Genomic DNA, 12,500 nt, shown 5'->3' with positions numbered 1-12,500 from the left:
TGGAGGTTTGAAGGGTGTCTTTACGGTTCTGGTGGCAAATTAACACCATTTCTACATTATCATTAAAGAGACAGTCTCGAAAACCAGGCTAGACATCTCTGTGGCCTCTGAAAATAATTATGGTTAGGAAGCAAAGCGTTTCTGAATATAGGTAACAGTCAAGCCACCTTAGACACTCAGTCTCGCTTTTCTCCGTATAACTTTTGCTTCCGAGCTGATCTTTTCTCTCGCGTACTATCCATTTTTTCTCTCTTCAAACCTCCTTCGACAATCCCAAAGTACTTTTCCTTGTGTCTTGACCAAATAGGACTTGTGGTGCGACTAAGCTACGTAATGCTATCATCTCGCCAACATTGCGTAACTAGCTTCATGTTACCTAGTCGCCCTATAGCCCCATCACGTGCAGGATCCCCAGTGAAGCGTGCGTCTCCTATTGCACAGCGGAATCGGAACCGTGTTAGGCGAGGATGAGCAGTGATGAATAGGGTGGATTTGGTGAGTCTTTCTGCGTCTCTCCTCCTCCTCCTCCTCCTCCTCCTCCTCCTCCTCCTCCTCCTCCTCCTCCTCATTCTCCTCCTTCTCCTCTTCCTCATCCTTCCCCTTCTCCTTTCCTCCTCCTCCTCCTCCTCCTCGGTGAACACAATGGAAGTCTTAATCACACGATCTATACAAGGATTAAAGAATGAGTGATGGTAAGCTGATGGAGCGACTGTTGGCCACATCTCGGTTACGTGTTATACGTGTTAGGTGAAGTGATGGTATAAGTATGCTACGCCTTTTGTTATTTGAATAGGTGCCAGTGATGTTATGTAACTGTGTTGTTGGTGTTTTATTTATTTTTTTTTTTTTTTTATGTAGGGAAGAGGGCCAGCCAAGTGCAAAAAAAAAAAGGTAAAAGATTAAAAAAAAAAAAAGCCCCCTTGAGTGCTGGCTCGTTACGTAGTTACATTTTGTTGGTGTTTTGTATTATTTTTCAACTTTCTCTCTCTCTCTCTCTCTCTCTCTCTCTCTCTCTCTCTCTCTCTCTCTCTCTCTCTCTCTCTCTCTCTCTCTCTCTCTCTCTCTCTCTCTCTCTCTCTCTCTCTCTCTCTCTCTCTCTCTCTCTCTCTCTCTCTCTCTCTCTCTCTCTCTCTCTCTCTCTCTCTCTCTATCAGTAACTTTCATTAATAGGAAATTTACAGATGTAGAGGTAAATGCCTTTAAACTCAATCTATCTCGCTATGACTGGCAACTAAATTCAACAAATTGTGATGTAAATTATCTTTTTAACCGGTATATAGAGAAATTTATTGAACTTTACAACCTACACTTTACTGTATCTACTACCATAATTAAAGAAAAACACTTGGGCAAGCCATACATCACGCCAGCTATTCTCCTATTAATTAAAGAACGCAATAAACTACAAGCACTTTACGCCAAATGGCCCTTAACGTATGAAACAACTTATAAGAACAAATTAAGAGACTGTGCTGGAGATGCAATAAAGACCTGGAGAAAATCAATAGCTTAATGGGAAAAACGTATCCGAAATCTCCACCATCATTTCACTTTAATGGAGGTACTATTACTAATAATTATGATGTGGCAAAAGCATTTAATGATTATTTTAGCAGTATAGGTAATTTACTTTCCAATAACATGAAAGATATACAGCCTCCTTTCAACACGTATCTTCCTGAACCTGTCCCTTACTCTTTTTATTTAAGACCTACGAACACTGGCTGAAGTTAAATCTGTAATTCTTAATATGAAAATCTCTACTCCCGGCCATGATGAAATTCACTCAAAAATTATTATCCAATGTTGTGACATCATTTCACCGTTTCTAGTATTTATAATAGATAAGTCATTTCAGGAGGAACGTTTCCACATCACTTGCAGATCGCGCGTGTTGTCCCTGTCTTTAAGAAAGGTGACAACTCTCTACCACAGAATTACAGACCAATCTCCATTTTGCCCAGCTTCAGTAAAATTTTGGAGAAAGTAATGGTTGTAAGGCTTACGGACTACCTCACAAATAATTCAATTCTTTCGTCATCCCAGTATGGTTTTCGCCCAAAGTTCTCTACAGAGTTAGCAGTTTACAGTCTTTGTCAAGATATATACAATGCAATGGATAACAAATTATTTCAGTTAACTGTGTTCTGTGATCTTACTAAGGCATTTGACACCATCTCTCATTCCATCTTACTACATAAACTGCATTGTTACGGAATACGTGGTATTGCTAACAACTGGTTTAAAAGTTACCTATCCCATAGAAAACAATACACCACTTTTAACAATGCCTCATCTCCTTGTAATAACGTCACATGTGGGGTTCCTCAGGGATCAATCCTTGGCCCTATACTTTTTAATTTATATTAATGACATCACCCGCAGCAGCAACAAATTAAGCTTTTACTATTCGCTGATGACACAACTATCTCTATTCAAGGATCTAGTCTTGAAAGTATCACTCACACTTTAAATACAGAGTTGTCAAAAGTCTCTAATTGGATCAAGAGCAATAAACTAACCTTAAATATCAATAAAACTAATTTCATGGTTTCCAATCCACTTATGTCTCGGCCAACACACACATCAGTTACAATTGATAATATTACACTAAATGAAGTTTCAGATTTTAGGTTTCTAGGAGTCATCATCGATAGAAAATTGAAATGGAAAGAACACATTGACATGATGAAATCCAAGATATCTTTATTAACAGGAATAGTTTTCAGAATAAGAGATTACTTGAATGTTAACTGTTTACGTCAAATTTATTTAACATTAGTATATCCTCACCTATCATATTGTTGTGCCGTGTGGGAGGGGCGAATGGAACGTATATAAACAACATTTTATTACTCAAAAGAAACTTTTGCGTGTCATTACTTACAAACAACGCTACGAACACACACACAATGTATTTAGAGATCTAAGATTGTTAAAGCTTCCAGACATTTTACATCTACAGACACATTTATTTGTACATAAATCTTTACATTCATTTCCCATCGAATGTGGCTTTACTTCAATGCCTAGTAATGTTACGCGGAGAACACGAGACCTACTGCTTCCGCTGTGCAGGACATCGCATGCCAAGCAGAGTGTCCTGTCAAGAGGAGCTAAAGCCTGGAACGATCTACCTCAAGACTTAAAATCCGATGGAAATATACTATCATTTAAATGCAAATTAATAAAAGAAATATTCGCCTCGTATGACAATGTATAGATGTATAGTATTTCACAAATACTACATACTCTGAGTATAAGGTTTTATAACAGATAACACTATTTATTAGGTCCTATTTTTGTACGTTATTTCATTTGTGTATGTGTATACTTTTTTGTAACAGCTAATATTATTTAATTTTGCTATATGTTTGTATATGAGAAGTCCCTTGCTATGATGTTCACCGTATAATAATCTACAGGCCCTAAGAAAGCTTCGGCTTAACGGGCCTGGCTTCGCAACACACTATGTTAACTGCCCATTATGTACATGACTATAGAGCCAAATAAATGTATCAGTATCAGTATCTCTCTCTCTCTCTCTCTCTCTCTCTCTCTCTCTCTCTCTCTCTGTGTGTGTGTGTGTGTGTGTGTGTGTGTGTGTGTGTGTGTGTGTGTGTGTGTTAGATTAGGTTGTTTTAGATTATCGTTGGTTTTTATTGTAGCTTAAACTGTTGTGGCTAGATTACGAGTATGTCTGGGTCAGTGTAGTTCAGTTTAGTCTTGAGTTTGGTTAGGTTAGGTTAGGTTAGGGTTGAGTTGTGCTGGGTAAGGTTAGGTTGAGAGGGATGGAGTTATGTTAGAGTAAATCACGTTAGTTTGGCTTATGGATCTTAAGCTCGTATTCTGAAACACTTTTATACTTAACCTCCACTATTTCGAAAGACTTTATTTGAATTTGCGCGAGTTTCTTAAGGTGATTTTACGGTTCTAGAGGCTGAGTGACAAGATTTCTGCATTATTAATTGGCGAGACACTCTTGAAAACCCCGCTAATCATCTCTGTGGGGCTTGAAAATAGTCGTGGTGAGGGAGCAGAGCGTTTCTGAATACGGAGCTAAGTACCAGTCCAGTCTAAATTAGGATAACCAAAGTTAGGTTAGATTGGTTAAGGTTAGGTTAGGTTAGGTTAGGTAGCGGTAGGACAGTTAGTACAATAAGTCAATAAGTCCAGCCTATAATGAGACAAGGATCGTTGCAAGCTGAATGCCTTTACGTTTGAGGGTTAGGTTAGGTTAGGTTAGATTACATTAGGTTAGGTTAGGTACGACAGTGAATACAATAAGTCCAGCCAATAATGAATCAAAAATCGTTGGAAGGTGAATGCTTTTACTTTTGAGAGTTTGAAGGTAAGTGTGCTGTCCTGCTTATCATTACTTCGTGGCAAACATCCGCCGTGACACTGATGCTGCCTGAACCTCTCCTCTTTCGTTGTATGGCGCTGGCTAGAGATAATAAGGGTTTAGAGTCCTCTCAACTACCACCACCACCACCATCATCACGACCATCATTATCATCACGACTATCACCATCACCATCATCATCATCATCATCATCAATAAGACTATATACGTGGTTATGATAGTGATGCTGAAATGCTCTCTCTCTCTCTCTCTCTCTCTCTCTCTCTCTCTCTCTCTCTCTCTCTCTCTCTCTCTCTCTCTCTCTCTCTCTCTCTCTCTCACACACACACACACACACACACACACACACACACACACACACACACACACACACACACACACACGCAATATCACTTTTATCCTACATTTCTCCTCCTCCTCCTCCTCCTCCTCCTCCTCCTCCTCCTCCTCCTCCTCCTCCTCCTCCTCCTCCTCCTCCTCCTCCTCCTCCTCCTCCTCCCCTTTCAACTTTCTTCCTGATCTCGTTATGTTTTGACTCTAATTTTAACACACCAAGCAGAAGGGAACCGTGTCAGTCGATAAACTTCCCCCTCCCTCTCGCTCTCTCTTTCATTATCTTTTCCTTCCCTCTTCCCTCTCATCAGTTCCTCACTCTTCTCTTTTCCTCCTCTTCCTCTCCTTTTGGTAAGTCTATTGGTCTTGTTCCTTTGTTTACTTCCGTGTTTTCTCTTATTTTTCTTCTTTTCTTTCTTCTATTTGTCGATTTCCCTCTTTTTCCTTTTTGTCTTTCTTCCTTGAGTTTTTTTTTTTTTTTTGTTGGCTCCTTTTTTGCTTTCTTTTTTTCTCTATTTTTTGTTTCCATTTCTTATTTGTTTTTATTATGTTTGATTTATCTTATGTTCTTTTTTTCATGTATTTTTTTTATTTTTCTTTCTTGTTTATCTTTTTTTCTCGATATTCTTTGCGCATTTTTTTTCTTTTCAATTATTCTCTCCACTTATGATTCTCTTTTTTTTTTTGCAAGAGTTTCTTTTATCCTATCTTTGCTTTGTCTCTCTTTGTCTCCACTTTCATTATCTCTCTCTCTCTCTCTCTCTCTCTCTCTCTCTCTCTCTCTCTCTCTCTCTCTCTCTCTCTCTCTCTCTCTCTCTCTCTCTCTCTCTCTCTCTCTCTCTCTCTCTCTCTCTCTCTCTCTCTTCACTTCCACTCTAGCTCTTTCATCATGCTCCCTCTCCATTACAGCTGGTGGTCATCTCTTCTCTTCTTTTCTACCTACATGTACAACCATCACGCTTTTTTTTCTACATGTGCATCTTTTCTACCTACACATCTTTCCTACCTCCATGCACAACCGTCACATTTTATCCTACCTGTATGTCCAGTCGTCACACTTTTAGTACACAGATGTCAGGCTGGCCAAGGGGTACAAAAGGATTGAAGAAACACCGATCTCCATTACAAATCTCTTAAAAATGTTTGGCCATTTTTTATTTATTTATCTATTTTTTGGGGATATTTTAATAGTCCTCTCTTATTCTGCTCCTCTCTGTAATGCAAGAATTAACCAGTATTGTCGTGTATTCATCCCTTTCGTGGTAAATTCTAAAATTTCATGCCTGCTTCTGCATTTTTTTCCTTTCTATGACTTGTGCTCTTTGATGAGACAGGTTTCAAGACAGTTATTCTCTATTTTTAGATGATTATATACTATTTTTCATCTCTGGGGATTAGCACCTCAGTGGGCTTTTTATTTCGCTCTTTTCGCTTCCTTTACCTAGTGTCAATCTTACATAAAAGGAATATCAAATGTTCAAGCAGCCAAAAGATAGCCGTCTCTACTCACTTTGTATTCTCTGCTCGATAGAAAGGTTTAGAACTTTCCTGCCTGTCAGCTTCCATTCTTCCAACCTGTTAAGAAATCAACCGCACTATCACAAAAGATGTCAATACCTCCTCTAAATACTCCTTTTAATCTCGTGCATGTGTTTGTGGTAGTTTTGAATGTTCTTAGTCTTAAACTGTATTTTTAAGTGTTTTGAGTGTGTTTTGCTGGTAATTTCTTGTTTTTTCCTCTATTGTAGGTAGTTCTGAATAGTTTTATCAAGAATATGGGTGGATGGAAGGTTGGGTGTGAAGAAAAGGTCACTTAGAAGTTTCCAGAGGTTTTACTGGGAGACGTTTGCTAGAACAGTTTAGAGGGAAGGAGTGAAATGTAGTAGTTTTATTATAATGACTAAGGTGTATAAAGAATTTGATGGCAAGGGGAGGTAAAGGGTAGTGTGTGTGTGTGTGTGTGTGTGTGTGTGTGTGTGTGTGTGTGTGTGTGTGTGTGTGTGTGTGTGTGTGTGTGTGTGTGTGTGTGTGTGTGTGTGATGAAACACAGGTGGACTTTACCTGAGAGTTCCTGTTGTTACTCACACTACAACAACGCCACCCACCACCACCACCACCACCACCAACAACAACAACAACAACAACAACAACAACAACAACAACAACAACAACAACAACAACAACAACAACAACTACAACTACAAATACAACTACAAATACAACAACAACAACAACTACAAATGCTACTACTACTACTACTACTACTACTACTACTACTACTACTACTACTACTCTTCCTCCTCCTCCTCCTCCTTCTCCTCCCACCTTGACCCCTAAAATCTAATACAGATACCTACATACATACCCACAACCCCTGCATTCCCTTCCCAACAACTTCTCTGTCCTTTCCCTTTTCATTAATTTCCTCTCTAAGTCAACCTTCACTCACTCATGCATTTCACAGAGCCAGCAACCCTTCCCTTCACGTCCCCGTCCACCCTGCCAGCCATCACCACATTACTTCACAACAGGAGTATGGGAGTATGGGAATGTGAGGGTATTGAAAGAAAGGGGAGGATACTGATCGTGGCTATGGGTAGGAGGGTGGTGAAGAGTGAAAGGTAGACATGGGATTGATGGGATGGTAAAGAAGGGTGAGGAGAGGTGAGAAAAGGCCATGAGGTGTTGGTCGGTGTGCAGTGATTAATGCCACAGTGTAGGTAGTGAAGCTTTCTCACGGTAGTGGTGTGTGTGGCGGGGGAAGGAAGGACTGGGGAGGGATGTGGAGTGAAAGAGGGGGAGAAGAGGAGAGGAGGGAGGGATGGAGTAAAGGGAAGGGACTTGCAGGTGCTAACAGGACAGGGAAGAGGAGGGAAGTGGTAAGTTTACACACACACACACACGCCCGCTCTCTCTCTCTCACACACACACACACACACACACACACACACACACGAGCAGTTTCTCTCTCTCTCTCTCTCTCTCTCTCTCTCTCTCTCTCTCTCTCTCTCTCTCTCTCTCGTCCTGGAGTGATGGGTAATAGAAGTGAGTTATCGCTATTGTCATTCTTCTCTAAGTCAACTTTCACTATCTCATGTAACTTCTACTCCTTCGGTCGCAAACACTTTATTTTATTATTTAACAGCTTTGACTAAGACTTCTATAGAGTGCTTTCCTTTTGCACATTATTGTTGCTACTTTTTTTTTTCGTCTTTTTTTTTCGTTTTTCTTTCATGTAGCATCGTGTCTCTCTGGCGTAGTGGAATTATTGTCTCTAGTCTTATTAGTTTTATTAGTTTTGAGTTCAGCACATATGAGGTAATGGATCCCGTAGACGCCAACTGCTGCATGAGAGAAAGGAAGTAAACACGTCTCTACTTGGTGTTCTCTTCTCTGGTTCACTCGTCTACATTTCTGGGAAGGCTAAGAGGTAGTCAAGTCTTCTCCCTCAACCCAACTCGAACCCAACTTAATTTTTCGTTTATTAGACAGTCTCTTTTACTTATAAGGCAGAAATAACTGATTTTTTTATTCTTCTCCCTCTTTTTTTCAATTTTTTGTTCTCATAGGCGATCTTTTTCAAGCTCAAGAGAATAAAAAGGACAGCTCGACCAACACGACCACCCAGCCACTACTCGCCTCCTCTCCCTCTCCCTCTCTCCTCTCTCTCCCCCCTCTCCCCCTTCCTCTCTCTCTCCCTCTCCCTTTCCTCTCCTTTCCCCCTCTCCATCCCCCTCTCCCTCTCCCTCTCCCTCTCCCTTTAGCCTTTCTAGGTGTGGGTGGTCTCTGGGGCAAGGCTTGGGGGTCAGGGTGGTGACAGTGAGGGGGAGGGCCAGGGAAGGGGGTTGGTGATAGCTGGGGAAGGGCGTAGGTGGGGAGTCCGCCTTTCCTTCGTAGACAACGAACTGACAGCCACGAACACGACTCCGGCACTCCCACGCCCACACACACGCCTCCTACAGTAACCAATTTATATTTCATTGACGGTGTTTTGTTTTATTTTCATTTTTTTATCATTATTTTCTTTCCTTTTCTTCGCTCTCCTCCTCCTCCTTCTCTTTGTCTTTACATTTTTTTCCTTCTCTTCACTTTTTATATTTTCTTTCCTTTTCTTCACTCTCCTCCTCCTCCTCCTTCTCCTCGTCTTTATATTTTCTTTCTTTTTCTTCACTTTCCTCCTCCTCCTTCTCTTTGTCTTTGCATTTTTTTCCTTCTCTTCACTTTTTACATTTTCCTTTCCTTCTCTTCACTCTCCTCCTCCTCCTCTCCGTCTTTACATTCCTTCGTCTTTACATTCCCTCTCTTCACTCTCCTTCTTTTCGTCTTTACTGCAAATATGAACGCTGTGGTAAAAGTTATTGTTTACTACCACATATTTGTTTCCTGTACTCAAAATTCAGGCAGATTGACAATGATGCTGTTAAAGCGATGCAGACATATAATAATCTTCATAAACCGACTCATCACCTTCTTGGCCTCTGAAAAATACGCCTTATAAGAGAACAGAGTATTTACGAATACAAGGACAGAGTATGAAGGAGTGTTTGCCTCTGTTGGTGTATTCAGTGTTGGATCTTGTTCTAGGCAGCTGTGACGATATTAGCAACGTGTTCCCTTCAGTTTAGTTGGTTGTCTATTGTGTTGGCGTCTCTCTCTCTCTCTCTCTCTCTCTCTCTCTCTCTCTCTCTCTCTCTCTCTCTCTCTCTCTCTCTCTCTCTCACCACGTCATCCTCTCATGTTTCCCTCACTTTATTAACACACACACACACACACACACACACACACACACACACACACACACACACACACACACACACACACACACACATCTACTTAGTCCTGTCTCACAGGAAGCCAGTAGATACATGCGTTTCCGTTCACTTTGACATTAGCATCACCATCGTCACCACCACCACCACCACCACCACCACCACTACCACCAACCCTATCACAACCACCACCATTACCACCACCCCTATCACCACCACCACCACTATCACTACCATAACCACCACCACTACCATCACCCCTATCACCACCACCACCACTATCACCACCACCACCACCACCACCACCACCACCACCACCACCACCACCACCACAAGTAACCATCGCGCTAAGGATAATGTTTTTCATTCTACGACAGAGAGAGAGAGAGAGAGAGAGAGAGAGAGAGAGAGAGAGAGAGAGAGAGAGAGAGAGAGAGAGAGTTTATTTACACACATAATGCAAAACTAAACAAACACTGCTATTAACTTCCCTTTCTTTCTATTTATTATTTTTCTTCCTCTCTTTTTCCTTTCATTTCTCGTCCCTCCATATCAACACCTGTACCTTGACTAAAACCTACACACACACAATCACGCTTGCTTTGGGGTCCGAGGGGTCTCCAAGCGCACGGGTTCGAATCCTGTCCACGGTCTGAGTGTAGGTTGGGCTTCCTCACTCGGGGCAAAGGATTTCCTAGCGGTTGAGCTTTGAGATAGGAGGTACCCCAAAAAGTATCCCCTTTAGTCCATAAATTCCCGTGAAAAGCCCACATGGTATAAATAAAGAAATAAAAAAAATCTAGCCACGTGTAATAACTCCTCCATCAGGACTAAGTTTGTACGAGGCATCCTAGTCTCGTGTCCCCTACCTTGACTCCTCTCCCTGATATCCTAATCCTTGCTATTAACTCCTCTATTAAACAGGGTGGGAGAGATCACACATTCCTGAAGTACTCCGATGTCATTTTTCATCATGTACAACAGTGTGGGGTGAGGGAGGGTTGTGGGAGTCATGTACAGCGGTGTGGGGTGAGGGAGAGGAGAGGTAAGGGGAGAGTCATGTACAGCGGCGCGGGGTGTGGTATGATTTATTGACAAAGGTGTTGAGTTGCCGGAAGTTTAAACCACTCATCATCTCCTTCAGCTTATAGTGTTGATTGGGTTTCACGCCTTGCCTTTTCAGGGTGAGTTATCGTCCAGGAGAGGGAGAGAGAGAGAGAGGAGATCCACCTTGCATGATGACTCCTTTCATCTACTTTTTTTTGTTTTTCTTAAGTAAAAATATAATCGAAGAACGAGAAAAAAGGAGGAAGGAAAAAGAGAGAAAGAGGGACAGTAAGGGAAGATAAAAGAAAAGAGAAAAAAGAAAAAAAGGAGAGAAGTTGAAAAAATGAAGGAAAAGAGGAAAGAGACAGTAAGAGAATATACGAGAAGAAAAGAGAAAAGAGAACAGAAGGAGAGAAGTAGAAAAATAGAAAAATAGAGAAAAAGAGGAACAGTAATGGAAGATACGAGAAAAAAAAAAGATAAGACAGAGAAGAGAAAGAGGAGAGAAGAGAAGTGAATAGTTTCCCGTCCTGGTTTTTGAGAGTCACGTCTCCTCTTCACCTCCGGCAGCAAGGAATCGCTTCAACGACACGTCTGTTCTCGCTGCTCTTCACCTTCGCGTCATTCTGTTGATAGAGAAAATAGACTCGCTGATGGAGGAACCACTTGGCCACCGCGTCACTCAGGCATCCACCGTTATTAGTTGTGTTCGAAGCTCTGAATCCCTGCCACTCCACCTTGATAGAAGCATTCACTGTGGTTATGGTTGCCTCATATCCTCAGGGAACATTTAGCCACTTCAGTACTGCGACGCATTTATACCATGAGTTTTGGGTATGATTAGATTATTTTATTGACATTTTTTTACTATGAGTTTTATTGACATTTTTACCATGAGTTTTTGGGTACGACTAGACGATTTTATTGATATTCTTACCACGAGTTTTTGGATACAATTAGAGGATTTTATTGACATTAGGAAGGGACTATTGAGGTCACAAGATTAATGGTCAGAATATTCAGTATTTTAATCCCCCTTATAAATTAATGAAACTGTATAAAATCGCCAAATAGTAACCAGAATGCATATGAAAACACATCATGACACTGTAATGGTTAACACGGATTTCAAGATACTTATTTGCTTTCACTCATCTGCAACAGTAACTTCAGTCCACAAAAAATCATTACTACGAGATGGAAATGTGAGTCTTCAATCTATTCAGTGGTATGGGGCAATTTTAAGCTTCAAAAATTCCTCTTTGGTGTTACTGAGAGTACGTAGAAAAAAAAAAAAAAAACTGGGACACATTTTTTCCATGACTTTTGATTAGACGATTTCATTGACATTAGAAGGTCAGAAGATTAATGGCCAGAGTCTTCACTATTTCAATCTCCCACATGAGTTTCTGAAGGTGTATAAAATCATCAAATAGTAACCAAAATAGATACGAAAATGTTTCATGATACTGAAGAGTTAAACTGATGGTTTTGCTTCCATGATGTGTCTTTTGATCAACATACACAGATTCTGAATTATTAACGGGGCTCTTCCGCTTTTAGGTAACTCTTTGACTTATAATGTACAAGTAGTTTTTTTGGTCAACGCTCACAGAATTTTGGGTTATTCACAGTGAGTAAGTATGTTTCATAGCCTCTCGATCAGATAATGTCCTTTATAAACGCGATAAATATTCTAATGGCATCTAGATACCATGGAACTTGTGGAATAGTGGTGAGAGACTTAGGCCCATTATTCTGAAACACTTCCGCGCCTCACCGTCACTATTTTCAAAGGGCTCTAGGTGAAGTGACACGGGTTTGTGAGGATGTTTATGTGATTCTAGTGGCATGTTAACAAGTTTTCTGCATTATCAACAGGACAAATACTCTTTAGAACTCCGCTAATCGTCTCTGTAGTCTTAAAATAGTCGCGGTGAGAGAGGGAAGCGTTTCTAAATACGGTGCTTAAGCTGATATAATGA

At 40.7% G+C, this 12,500-nt stretch overlaps 1 protein-coding gene across 4 annotated transcripts in view; it reads left to right on the top strand.

The window, feature by feature from the left end:
* The window catches only part of LOC123516859, a 197,691-nt gene that overhangs the window by 39,502 nt on the left and 145,689 nt on the right, over window positions 1-12,500 (top strand). The gene's annotated exons all lie outside the window — the stretch shown is intronic.

This window comes from Portunus trituberculatus, chromosome 41 (genome assembly GCF_017591435.1).
Source record: "Portunus trituberculatus isolate SZX2019 chromosome 41, ASM1759143v1, whole genome shotgun sequence".
Classification (NCBI taxonomy): domain Eukaryota; kingdom Metazoa; phylum Arthropoda; class Malacostraca; order Decapoda; family Portunidae; genus Portunus; species Portunus trituberculatus.
The sequence above is the reverse complement of the archived record's forward strand: the minus strand, read 5'-3'. Positions and strand labels throughout refer to the sequence as shown.